The 13271-nt window shown below is 38.1% G+C and overlaps 1 long non-coding RNA gene across 1 annotated transcript; it reads right to left on the bottom strand.

Moving 5' to 3' along the window:
• Nucleotides 1-11961: 11961 nt before the first annotated feature.
• LOC132638542 (uncharacterized) lies at nt 11962-13020 on the bottom strand. The gene is made up of 2 exons (XR_009581788.1): nt 12918-13020; nt 11962-12351 (listed from the first exon to the last, which is right to left on the bottom strand). It is a non-coding gene; the product is annotated as an uncharacterized LOC132638542 (long non-coding RNA).
• Nucleotides 13021-13271: the final 251 nt, after the last annotated feature.

Here is a 13271-nt window from a genome sequence, read left to right as displayed (position 1 = left end):
TATCAACATGCACGCCATACAGATAATGTCTCCATATCTTCAAAGCATGTATCACTGCTGCCAACTCCAGGTCATGTGTAGGATAATTTCTCTCATGTTTCCTGAGTTGTCGGGAGGCATAGGCTATAACTCTGCCGTGCTGCATCAACACGCAACCCAACCCAACACCGGAAGCATCACAATAAACAACATAGCCATCTGGCCCCTCAGGAAGAGTTAGAACAGGAGCTGTAGTCAACTTATCTTTTAATAATTGAAAACTCCGTTCACAAGCATCGGTCCACTGGAATTTGGCTGCCTTCTGTGTTAGCCTTGTTAAAGGCGCTGAAATAGAGGCAAACTTTTCTACAAATCTCCTGTAATACCCTGCCAGCCCCAGAAAACTACGTACCTCAGTAGGCGTCGTAGGTCTAGTCCAAGTTTTGACGGCCTCAATTTTCTGCGAGTCTACCCGAATACCATCTGCTCCAACAATATGCCCCAGAAATGCTACAAAAGTCAACCAGAATTCACATTTAGAGAACTTAGCATATAACTTCTGGAGCTGGAGTACCCTGAGTACTGTCCCCAAATGCTCTGCATGCTCTTCTTCCGATCGTGAATAGATCAGAATATCATCAATGAATACAATCACGAACAAGTCAAGGAATGGCTTAAACACCCTGTTCATCAAGTCCATGAACACTGCTGGAGCATTGGTCAGCCCAAAAGACATCACTCTAAACTCGTAATGTCCATATCGAGTCCTGAATGCAGTCTTCGGAATATCTGTCTCCCTTACCCGCACCTGGTGATAACCTGACCGCAAGTCTATCTTTGAGAAGCATTTAGCACCCTGCAACTGATCAAATAAATCATCAATCCTGGGGAGGGGATATCTGTTCTTTATCGTGATTTTGTTCAGCTGCCTATAATCAATGCACATTCGCAGCGACCCATCTTTCTTCCGTACAAATAATACTGGTGCTCCCCAAGGTGAGGTACTGGGCCTGATGAAACCCTTTTCCTGCAAATCTCTCAGTTGCTCCTTCAATTCTTTCAACTCTGCAGGTGCCATTCTGTAAGGAGGAATAGATATAGGTTGAGTGTCTGGCAATACATCTATAGTGAACTCTATCTCACGTTCAGGAGGAAGGCCTGGAAGTTCATCTGGAAATACACCTGGAAATTCATTAACCACCGGGACAGATTGTAGAGTCGGTGATTCTGCTTTCAAGTCATGCACACGAACCAGGTGATAAATATAGCCTTTTCTAACCATCTTCCTTGCCTTGAGGTACGAAATAAACTTACCCCTCGGCGATGCTGTGTTCCCCCTCCACTCTATAATTGGTTCCCCTGGAAACTGAAACCGAACTAATTTGCCTCGGCAATCAACGTTAGCATAGCAGGAAGCTAACCAATCCATCCCCATAATAACATCGAACTCAGTCATAGCTAACTCTATCAAATCTGCCCTGGTACAGCGATTACATATGACTACCAAACAATCTTTATATACTAGCTCTGCCAAGACAAAATCCCCTACTGGTGTAGCTACCTCAAATGGTTCTGTAGGTTTAGATTTTATCCCCATTTTACTAGCAACAAAAGGGGAAATATATGATAATGTGGAACCGGGGTCTATCAATGCGTATACATCTCGGGAGAAAATCGATAATGTACCTGTGACCACATTTGGCGACGCTTCCTGATCCTGTCTGCTGGCTAAAGCATATAAGCGGTTGGAAGGACCGCCAGAACCAGAAGCCCCTCCACGGCCTCTGCCACGGCCTGCTGGTGTCGGAATACCTTGCCCCATAGGGCACATAGCAACTGAAGAAGAAGAAGAACCCGCAACTGATCCCGTAGGCTGAGCTGGCCCACCTGCCCCACCCCCAAATCGACATTCCCTCATAGTATGGCCCTGACGGCCGCAAGAAAAGCAAGCACCAGTAATAAGACGGCATTCCCCTGGATGACGTCTGCCACATCGAGGACATGGGGGTACAGGTGGTCTCATCCGGCCCGAATTCCTGTGCGTCTAGAACCCTGAAGTCATGGAGCTTTGACCAGCTCCCGAATACCCCGTGCTATCAAACCTTCTACCAGTAAATCGTGAAGGTGCACTCCGTGCCGGCTGGGAAGGATATCGACTATACTGCTGTTGGGGCTGCCCGCCCCGAAAGTCACCAGAATGATACCCAGCTGATCTAGCTCTCTTATGTTGACCCCTGTCCTGCTCCCTATCAAATCGACGCCCTCTCTGTCGACCCTCAACTCCCTGGGCATATGCCTGCACTCGAGCGATATTTATACCGGGCTGAGATGCCATTGCCATGCAGCTATCAATCAAAAAATTATCCAAGCCCATTACATAACGATGCACCCTATCTGCCATGTCAGCTACCATAGCGGGCGCGTACCTAGCCAGCGAATCAAACTCGATGTTATAGTCCCGAACACTTCTACCATTCTGCCTCAGGTGTATAAATCTGTCAACTCTGGCTCGCCTCATCTCTGGAGGCAGAAAATGACCCAGAAAAGCCTCTACGAACTCGTCCCATACTGCTGGTGGAGCATCCTCACCCCTGGACAACTCCCAGGACTCATACCAATTAACTGCCACATCCCGCAACTGATAGGAAGCCAATTCGACCGACTCAGCCTCGGAAGATTTAGTCACCCGCAACGTACGCAGCATCTGTCGAATAAACTCCTGTGGATCCTCTGCGGGCTTTGACCCATAGAACTCTGGGGGTTTACAAGTCAGAAAATCGCGAACCCTCAAACTGTCGCGTCTATCCGCATCATCACCTCCTAACCCACGTCTGCGAGCCTGTCCCGATACCAACCTAGTCAATAACTGTACTGCTTCACGCATAGCCCTATCCTCTGCCCCTGGATGGGGAGCTGGAGGCTCGGTTGCTGGAGCCGCAGGAGTTGGTGGTAAGTCTGTCTCCTGACCTGCAGCTGCTGCTGCCCTAGGCTCCTCTGATAGTGATGGTGTAGCGGAGCTCGCTGACTAAATTCTAATCCCAGGCATATATTGGGAATAAGCTCTAGTGACTCTCCGGGTCCCACTGGTCTCCCCAACTACCGCTTTGCCCTTCTGGGCGGCTGTCGCCTTCTTTGGAGGCATCGCTGAAAACATAGCAATCTGTTAGGGAAACATTTATCCTGATAATACAGCTCTATCGCACGATCTAGAATGAGAAGAAAAGATGACATCCTAAATGTCCTGTAGCTTCCTGTTTATAAACGTGGTGCACAACACATCGATAAACAAGACTCTACTAGACATAGTCTGTGGACACTCCGAGGATTTAACCGCTCTGATACCACTTTTGTCACGACCCAACCCCGTAGGCCGTGACTTGTGCCCGAATTGGACACTCATATTTATCTGTTAACTCTAAAAATTTATAATTAGCATGTCATGATCTCATTTGCATGTAAGAAGATAGTGAGTTTTTTAGATTTGTCAAGTTCTGTATGCCTTAGTCATCCACCTTCCAAGGAGTTGCACTTATCAAACAACAACATTTATATATATTCCTAAGCAAGCCGACAAGGCTGCCACGATATACAAAATACCAAACATACACACATATGCAAGCCGACAAGGCTGCCATTACGACTGGGTACGCCCCAACTTAAGTCAAAACATAAAACGCATCAACAACTGTAAACAGACCCACACCGATGTCCACAGACTTCTAAGAGTAACGACCGAATTATGTGGCGGGACAGGGCCCCGCCGTACCCAAATAAACACATACGGACACAACATAAGGAGATTATACCACAAGCTAGCTCCGGAACAAAGGAGCAGTCCAAAATAGCTGAAAGATGATCTAAGCTGGCGGATCTCCAAAGCGAGCGTCTGTACCTGCGGGCATGAACGCAACCCCCCGAAGGAAGGGGGTCAGTACGGAATATGTACTGAATATGTAAAGCTTGAAACATAGTATAGACTTATATTGAGACACGGTACATAGGATGCATTGCAACAACAGAATTTCATAAAACTTGCCTTTGAACATATTTCATCTGTATCATTCTCATATCATTGCTATTATAGAGTTTTGTAGTCAAAGCTGCATAATCATTCTGTATAAAACATACATGACGTGTCCCGGCCCTTTTTATGAGGGACTCGGTAATTTAAAATCATAGCATCATAACATAAACATAGACGTGTCCCGGCCCTTTCCTGAGGGACTCGGTAATAAGGAATATGCCCTCCTGGCCACCATCATCTCCATATCATCATATCATCATATCATCACATCATCATATCATCATTATATATATATACATAACGTGTCCCGGCCCTCTAGTGAGGGGCTCGGTGATTAATATAATAAATGTGCGCACGAAAACGTACCCTGGCCCGGGACTCAGTGAAGGATATAGCGGTAAGCACGAGCAGAATAATAAGCAACCACATATATGCAAATCATCTTTTTAGACTCAAGGGATAAGCAACTAACCCGCTCTAAGTGTCAAAATAATGTTCACCTTCAGTTCATTTCAAGTCTCATAACAAACTATTACAAGAAACGTTTTCGACTTCATGTACATGTGTCACTTTAATATGGTATAGCTTTTGGAAGTCAAGTATGTCTTTAGTTGTGCAATTCTTTAAGTATAGGAACTTTTATGCATCGTTCATTAGTCACGCATACTGAAGGTACATGATAATAACATTAGTGAAATATAGATTCATAAGCCATACATGAAACTAGAGAATAGAATTTACCCCAAAATTCATATCGTTTCATTCTTACGTCTAGGACATGCCAAAAGAAAGAAGGAATAGGCTTTACATACCTTTTGCGTTTAGTTGTATTCTAACTTGTACTTGCTGCCCAACAATACCTATCCTATATCAAGATGTGAAGAACTACAATTAGTCTACAAGGGCATTCAACACGTATTGTGACATTCACAACTCCTTTCTAACAATTAAACGATGTTTCGTTCGCATTTAACCCAACTAGCGTTACAAGCTAACATTGCTAATCGTTCTTTCATATACTGATCAAAACTTGTTTAAGCATGACTTAGGGAACTTGGGCAGTCCATACACCATCAAAAACAGTCTCATACACACGGCAAACCAACACACACATCATTTCCATTCTTACTTAGCAAATTTCCAGTTTTAACTTGCAATAACACAACACTTTTAATGACTTTACTTTCATGAATCTTGGAACTGTTTTAGCATCATTTTCACTCTTAAAACAGCCCACAATCAGTTCAGTTTTAACTTGAATCATGGCATTTTACATTCACTACACGTTTGCAACAAAAACCAACATTCAACACACACAATTTCACTTCTAATCCCTAAAACTGTCCACGGTTTTTGGACTGCCCTTACCCCTCAACACAATTCGTTTCTTGAACACCTTAATTTACATATTCAACATGCATACAATACACTACCATGTCCACAACAACAACAACCAAATTATAGCCCAAAACAGTCCATTAATTCGTCCAAAACAGCCCCCTACCCGGTTTCATCACAACTACTCCAACTTCATGATTTTCATTCGTTTATCCAACTACAATGCATTCAATTCATTTCCAATACATGTTCAACAAGATTAAGCATGACTTCATCAGAATCTTCAACACATGATTCATTTTAAATTCGAGCAAAAACAGTCCAATAGCCAACATGCAACATCACAACCAAACTCCCACAATCTTTGTTCATTTACATATGTTGATACATATTCAATTCACTAACAATACATGCACAATGAAATCAGTCATAAACTCACCTCACACACGGCTCACTCCCAACTTCAACTACAACCACAATCCAACAACAACATGCATGAACTATACATTCAAATCATCATGCAACACAAGAACAACAAACATTCTTACCTTTCAATCTTGACACTTCAATCGGCTAGCCTTCACTTTCACTACTTGAATTTTAACACTTGTTCTTGCTATATCAATGGATGCTACATGTTAACACACCTTCCATGGAGTTGGATTGCTTAGGAAAAACTGAATTGTTTTGGAGAAGTTGGCACCTTCACTCTCGGCTAGCTCTAGCCGAGAGACTCTCTCTCTCTCTATCACTATATTTCTTGACTTGTTGATGTTGGAATGAGTTTGTTAGTGCTATGGAATCAGATTTTTGTTTTGTCTATGTTCCCTCCATGACTTGGCCATGTGCCTTACATTATTTTGGGTCAATAACCATTGACTATTCCACTCAAGCTACACGGCTAGCTTTGTCCATTTAATGGACTGATTTTTGGTTTTTCCAATCCCACTTATTAATCCAATTATGGTTAGTTTAATACCAATTTTCCATTACTAGTTTAATGCCACACGAGAATTGTGAATAAATTGTGACTCGACGCGAAACCGGAAGTTAAAATCTCTACTTCATATCTTAAGATAGTCTTGCCTTTAACTTGTCGCGCTTATTTTAAAACGTCCCGACGTATGAAAATACGGGACATAACAAAGAATATATGGGTTGGCTTAGTTGGTTGTTAGGCATGTCGATTATAATCAGCTTATCAATGCCCCTCTTTTGTTTAGCAAGTTTAAATCTATTTTTTGTGTTTAGCTAAATTTAGTTTTAGATTAGTTGATTATTGTGGAGTTCTGTTAATGTCTTAGCTTAGTTAGGCTTCACGATATGTTCATGCTGTTTTGGTAGTCTTATTACATGAGATAAACCTTGTTTAAACCTGATGAGATTAGTTTAGCTATCTGGGTTAAGTATCAAATTCATGTTGGTTTGACTTGTATAGCTTGGCATTTGTGTTCATATGTGTTACCTGCTTTATGGCCAAGCTACCTATGTCTAGTTTTTCTCAAGTTCGGTTAAGTTAGCTTATTTGTCCCTAATTACTTGTCTGAAGGTGCAGCAGAAATGGTTTCAAACTATTTAGTCTATATTTTTATTGAAGCTTCCTGAAACTATGATGAGTTCTTAATATATTCTAAAGCTACTATAGTCTGCTATAGTGTCCAAACAGTGGAAAGTACACATTTTAAACTGACCTTAGAAGTTAATGGCCAAGCACAGATTTCCATTGAGTATTAAGAAGTTGTTTTTTTTTTATTTGAGTTAACTTTGCTATTTTTTTTAAAAGATTTCTTACTGAACAGGGAAGTGGGTTCTAAATCCATGACCTACCCTGTCTCTCACACTCTGCTTGGACACTATTGGATTGAATATATTATTTGCCCAAGCCAGTTTGTTCCTTTGTTTGGCCATACATTTGTGTCTATTCAAAGGAAAGGAAACCTAAGTTTTTTTAACTTCATTCAGGAGTCTCCTTTGTGCACTATCTGCATGCTTGTATGATTGGTCCTATGTCTTGTGACTTTGAGTTTTGTTTGGTCCTTGTTGTTAGTCAACTGGCTTTCTATTGAAGCTATCTTAACAATCAGAATCTTGAATTTGATAATATGAGAGCTCAGATAGTTGACTAATCCCTAGTTGAACTTTAAAGGAATCAAATTCAGCATATTATTCTGCACTTTTATTTGGCTTCACATTTACATAGTCTGTTACTATATGCCAAGTAATGTGTGGCGAATGGATGCCTCTTTGCTTGAACTTTATCTAAAGTAGCTAACTTAGCATTAGTATATAATTGTATTACAAGGAATAGGACACTTAATGTACAGTCATTTGAGGATTCTAATTAAAAATCGTAGCTGATATTTGTGATTTTGATTGAGCAGTTAGCTGCATCTTTTCTTCTCTGTAAAATCTTTGGTTTGTCTTTAAAGTACTGGTGTTGAAGATTTTGGTTAGCCCTCATTTTGCGGTCTGCTCAAACTATATATGCTCCTCATACTTAAAATCTTGGGTCTTGCCGTGAAAACTTGTTATTGAAATAAGTTACACCTAGTCTGTTTACAATCCATACCTAAATAGGACTAAGTGAGATGTAAAGCAAAAGGTGTCACTTAAGGGCATATTTGACACATAGGTGTAACTTACCTAGATCTTGAGAAAGAGTGGACTGGGCTTTGAGCTTGTCAAATTCAGTCTAGTCATCCTCTTCTCAATATACTAGGGTTCCCCTATGCTAGAACATCCTTTATGGGATCCTACTAAGTGATATGAACCTGTAAAGCCTTTGAGGAAATTATTCTAAACTATGATAAAGTTCTAAACAATGGCAAGGTGTTGTTCATTTTTCTCTTTTTTTTTTCTTTCTCAAAGGACCCTTTTGTTGTGTAAAGTGTTTGGTTTAGTATAAATTACTTGGTTTGTTGTAGCTTGGCCTGGCTTGAGTTTGTTTGAACTATGCTTAATCCAGACTTCATTTCCATAAGCTCTACTTTGTCTGGTTTAAAGAGAATCAGAAAGTATAATGTCTAACTGATGTAATTCAAACCTGCCTACCCAAGTTAATTTAGTTTGGTCTCATATTACATTGTGAATCTGTGTGGTTTTGTAATTGATATCTGTTAAGTCTGATTTGAATAGTGTTTAGGTCATATTTTCAATCTTTGGGATCTGGTTCACACTCATAAAAATGTATAAATGGTTGAGTTGTAATGGCTTAATACTCAACACTAATTTATTTAATATCTCAGTTATCTCCATCTGCTCTTCTTTTACTATATAAACTTCAATTATGTTGTTCTCTATACTGTGAGTAGTGCCATGCTAAATGTATACAGAGTATACATCACTTGTATAAACCCTGGTGTATACAAGGAAGTATATTTGGTATACACTTTGAATAAAAGCTAAGAGATTGAGGCTTCATGATTTGGGCCAAATCTGCGCTTTTCTCTAAAATTTGTCTTCATGGACTTGTTTCCGTTCTATTTTCCAGTTTTGGGTTTGTTTGGGCCTACTCATATCTATTTCTTTTGGGCTTTGAAGAAAATGTATTCGCTGTTTTGTCTAAAATTTGTTACGGATATATACAAACTATGTATGTGTATATGTGTACCCATGTCTACTTTAATGTTTACTTGGTCTTTAAATTTCTTCTTAGTCCCATAAGATGGTTTACATACATTCTAACCCTCAACCTCTTTTTCCCCCTTTGTATTGGCATGTGAAACATCGTGGGCCACTTGGGCTGCTCTTTTGCATCGAAACTTGTTGTGCCTAAGACCCAACCTTCCCTTCTTTGATCGAGTCCGATGAAAAATAAATGGAAAGAAAAGCTGATATTTGTGGAAGGCCCAGCCAATGGGTGAAAATGGCACTGATGGGCTTGGGTAGACCCATCAGTTTTTTATAAATATTTTCTACTCTCTCCCTTTTTCCTACTTTTGATATCTGGCATGTATATATATATATATATATATATATATATATATATATATATATATATATATATATATATATTGTACACTGAATGTGCTAAATATTGGAACCCTATGAATGTAGAACTTAGAAAATAACGTAGTAATTTAGGGAAGTCGCTAAAATTTATTTCAAACTCGAGCATAACTGTTTTTGTTATGAGCTTCACAAAAAAACAATTTTGAGGAGAAAACTATTTTGGGTTTTTGGTTAAGCATGAAGAAAGAAAGAAAATGCAAAAAATAAGGATTTGGCTCAAGTTATATTGATTAAAAATTGATGTCAATAAGAACGTTTTCAAATGCTAAGTAATAAACTTTGGGCCTCAGGCCCGTGAGAAATGTAATAAACTGCTATTTATTGTTTAATTGTGAACAAAAATTATTTGTTTTAGGTGTAGTGGTCTTTTAAAATGTGTATACATTAAATGGGCGAATTCTGGACTTGGGATAAATATGAACAGCCCTTTCGAAGATTGGATTTGGGATTTAACAGATTTCTGGGTAAAGAAATTTGGGCTCAAAGGCCCACGATGTATTTTTGGACTGAAATATCAAAAGAAAAATGATTTGGACCAAGTATGAGGATGAGATGGATTTGGACTTGGAGTACTGTTGACTGATGGGCTTCAACAATAAAAATGGAATTAATTTTAATAAACTATATATATATATATATATATCCATTTTGTCAGGACTAGAATAGTAGTGATTCTACTCGGGAGAAGTCCTTGAGTGTGTTTTAGTCCGGCAACAAAGTGAGTTGAGCACTTACGTAGATTTTCTAAACCAAAACCCCTTTTTGTGATGGGATTTTTTGCCAAATTTTTTCTTGAAATTATGATATGATATAAAAATGACATTTTGGTGGAAAACTAAACACTTTTAAGCTAATCACACATTGAAGCTCGTAGGTTAACTGTATTCTATGGATCTTTAATATTAGGGTGCGTAAAACCTTCCCTAAAGGATCACCAGAACCTGTAACTTGAACTTTGGTCCAAAAGATTTTTTATTCACTTTGGAAAAATCTTTTAACCCGATTTTTCTAATTTTTCATAAATAAATTAGGTGGTGATTCTAAAATACTAAAATTCAATTAGAGCACCAACAACCTCATAGTAACTTTTATGTCTTAACCCGCGTAAAAGCGAACCGTAACAGTGAGAGCCATATCAATCTTATCATATCATATCTAATCAATGCAACTCATATCATCATTGCAGGAACCAATTCCCTTCGGGCTTGAGGACATCAATCTTAGTTTTTTCTCGGTCTCGATAGACCCTTTCATAATCTCGTCAAATGTCTCATCACAATAAATATGTATGTATGTATGTATGCAAGTAGGTAAAAGTACTAAATTCTTGGTAACAAGTGTCACCAAATTCATGAAGTAGGGGGTGAATGCATATAACCGTGGATCACATGATATCATCTCAAGGTCAAGATTTATGCCACATTCATGATATAATAGAAATTTGGTGTGATGAATGCATATAAACTAATTCACACACATAATAGTCAAACATGGCCATCTTAGACTAAATAAGCAACAACCTTACAAACCTAAGAAGATTTATCAGAACAACCAGTGCCCGTAGGCCTAACGTATTTCCTGTCACAACATCCTAATCATGCAATAGTTTTCCAAGCAGATACACCAGTACTCATTCAAGTGTTCATCACAACCACTTAGGTGGGACCTTGTTCTCACGCCAGTACCCCCTACAAAATAACATCCTAATCATGCAATAGTTTTCCAAGCAGATACACCAGTACTCATTCAAGTGTTCATCACAACCACTTAGGTGGGACCTTGGAGATTTAAATCTGTTCTTGTTATTTTTTATGACCATAGAATATAGGCATTGGAGTAGTTTTATTAGAATTTTGAGAAATTCGAGAGATACTCATAAACTTAACATTAACCCATCAAGTAGTAACCTAGGGAAATCAATGGTTATAGCGATTAGAAGACACAACCGAGTCACCATAATCCTAGACCTTTCTTTCTTAGGATAGTTATGATGAACTCTCGAATTTGTTGAACTCTTGAACTTTTTTTTAATTAAATTCAAATTACACAGAAAAAACTATAAGTCTATATGAGGATGATACATGGACTCTAAATCCTATATTAATTGGCGACTGCGCATACTTGCGTGTGCGTTCAGGTGAAACAATGTTTTGGATGCGCCCATGTGTTATTTTTCATTTTCTCTATTATAGTGTGTCCATTGACATTTGTAGTGGGTTTTCTAAATGGGTAAGGAAACTTATATGATATTCATGAATGAAACCTATACGTGTGTATTCGATGTATTTCTGATGCGTCCAAGATTAGCCAAGTGCTTATGTCTTAATCACTGTGTTGTTGACATAGATTTAATCACATATGTTGGGTATTTGTTAACATATTTTGGCCTTCTCGTCCACGCACTATCAAATTTTACGAAACTCTTCCTCATGTTTACTTCACTTAATTTACACCAAGTGGCACCTTAGTCACATTTGTAGCACTTTGATGACATCCTTAGACTTGTAATTAGCATAGATAAAGGTTAGAAATCTACATAGCTCCACACGTGAATTGATTAACATGATTTAAGAAGTTACTCGTATTGTAAAAAATAGAAAAGAAGTGACTAGTCTTTATGTTAATATTATTAAAAATTATAAATTCTCTCCAAAATCAAACAATATATGAAGAGGAGACCGCATAACCTCATACAATAATAATAGACTCCTAATTAAAAAAAAATCCAAGTGATCTAATTGGGGTATTGCAACTATTGAACCTCCCACGCAAGTTGCTGTTACATTGACAATATCCCTTTATACAATCTTTTATCTGCCCCTTGCAATAATCCCAACAATCGCTCTTGACATTGCACTTTCTTGGTTCGTTACATACACAAATTCCATTTATACAATCGTTTATGTGCCCGCTGCAAAAATCCCAACAATCCTGCTTTTTGGACGTTTGGCTGCATTTTGGTGGACATATGGCTGCTTCAAGTTCCACACTATGTAAACCTATAAAGAAATCAAACAGATTTAGCTACAAATTTTTAATTTTTAATAAGATGAGTAAAAAATTTAAATTGGATAGGAATAATGTGTTAAGAACTCGGTAGTCAAACTAGTTGGTATCTTGTTGAAAAATTAGATTAGTTTCTATTTTTTGTATAAATTTGTTGTTTTCATTACCATTAAGGAATGAGATAGGATGGAAGAGATCTCTTCACTCTTAACTAGATGCCTCAGGTTTGAGGCCTAATGAACTTGTTTTTATAGGGAGTGCTTCCCCGTTGTTAAGCCTTATTCATTGCAAATATTGATTAGTGACTTTCGAATACCAGATGATTATTATCAAAATAATATCTAAACATAAAAGGGTTCTTGGAATTGGTAGTTCTTTGAAAAGGCATTATCCTAAGTATATATTTATGTTTCAAAATCTCCAATGTTAATTTAATCTGAATAACAAAATAATAGTTTCTTGTTAAGATTTCAAAAAAAGACATTAGGCATGTAGGGAGGGGCATGTTCCCAACAAAGATATCTATTTTCAATGAGAGAGGAATAGTGAAGAGAGATACATGTTGTGATGAGAATCAAACAAATACAAGAAATCAAAGTGAAGGAAACTTTCGTCATTGCCAATTATCTTAGTAGATCTATTACAAGTTGTAGCTTTTGTACAAATACATGTTTCATTTGTTGAACTATATATAGCTTTGAAGATGCTATAACTTAAGATATTGTAAGCTGAAATGATTCTAAGAATAATCTAAAATGGTTTGACAAAAATGAAATAAGTTTGACTTTCATTATCCTAGAAAATCACTTTCCTAGTACTGAGGTGCTAGAATTTAATTACATGATTTATATGTGATTAGTAGCATAAAAGCTCATCAAAATAAGGAAAGAAAATAAAAAGATATTAGGAAAAA

Source organism: Lycium barbarum, chromosome 4 (genome assembly GCF_019175385.1).
Source record: "Lycium barbarum isolate Lr01 chromosome 4, ASM1917538v2, whole genome shotgun sequence".
NCBI classification, from domain to species: Eukaryota; Viridiplantae; Streptophyta; class Magnoliopsida; order Solanales; family Solanaceae; genus Lycium; species Lycium barbarum.
The sequence above is the reverse complement of the archived record's forward strand: the minus strand, read 5'-3'. Positions and strand labels throughout refer to the sequence as shown.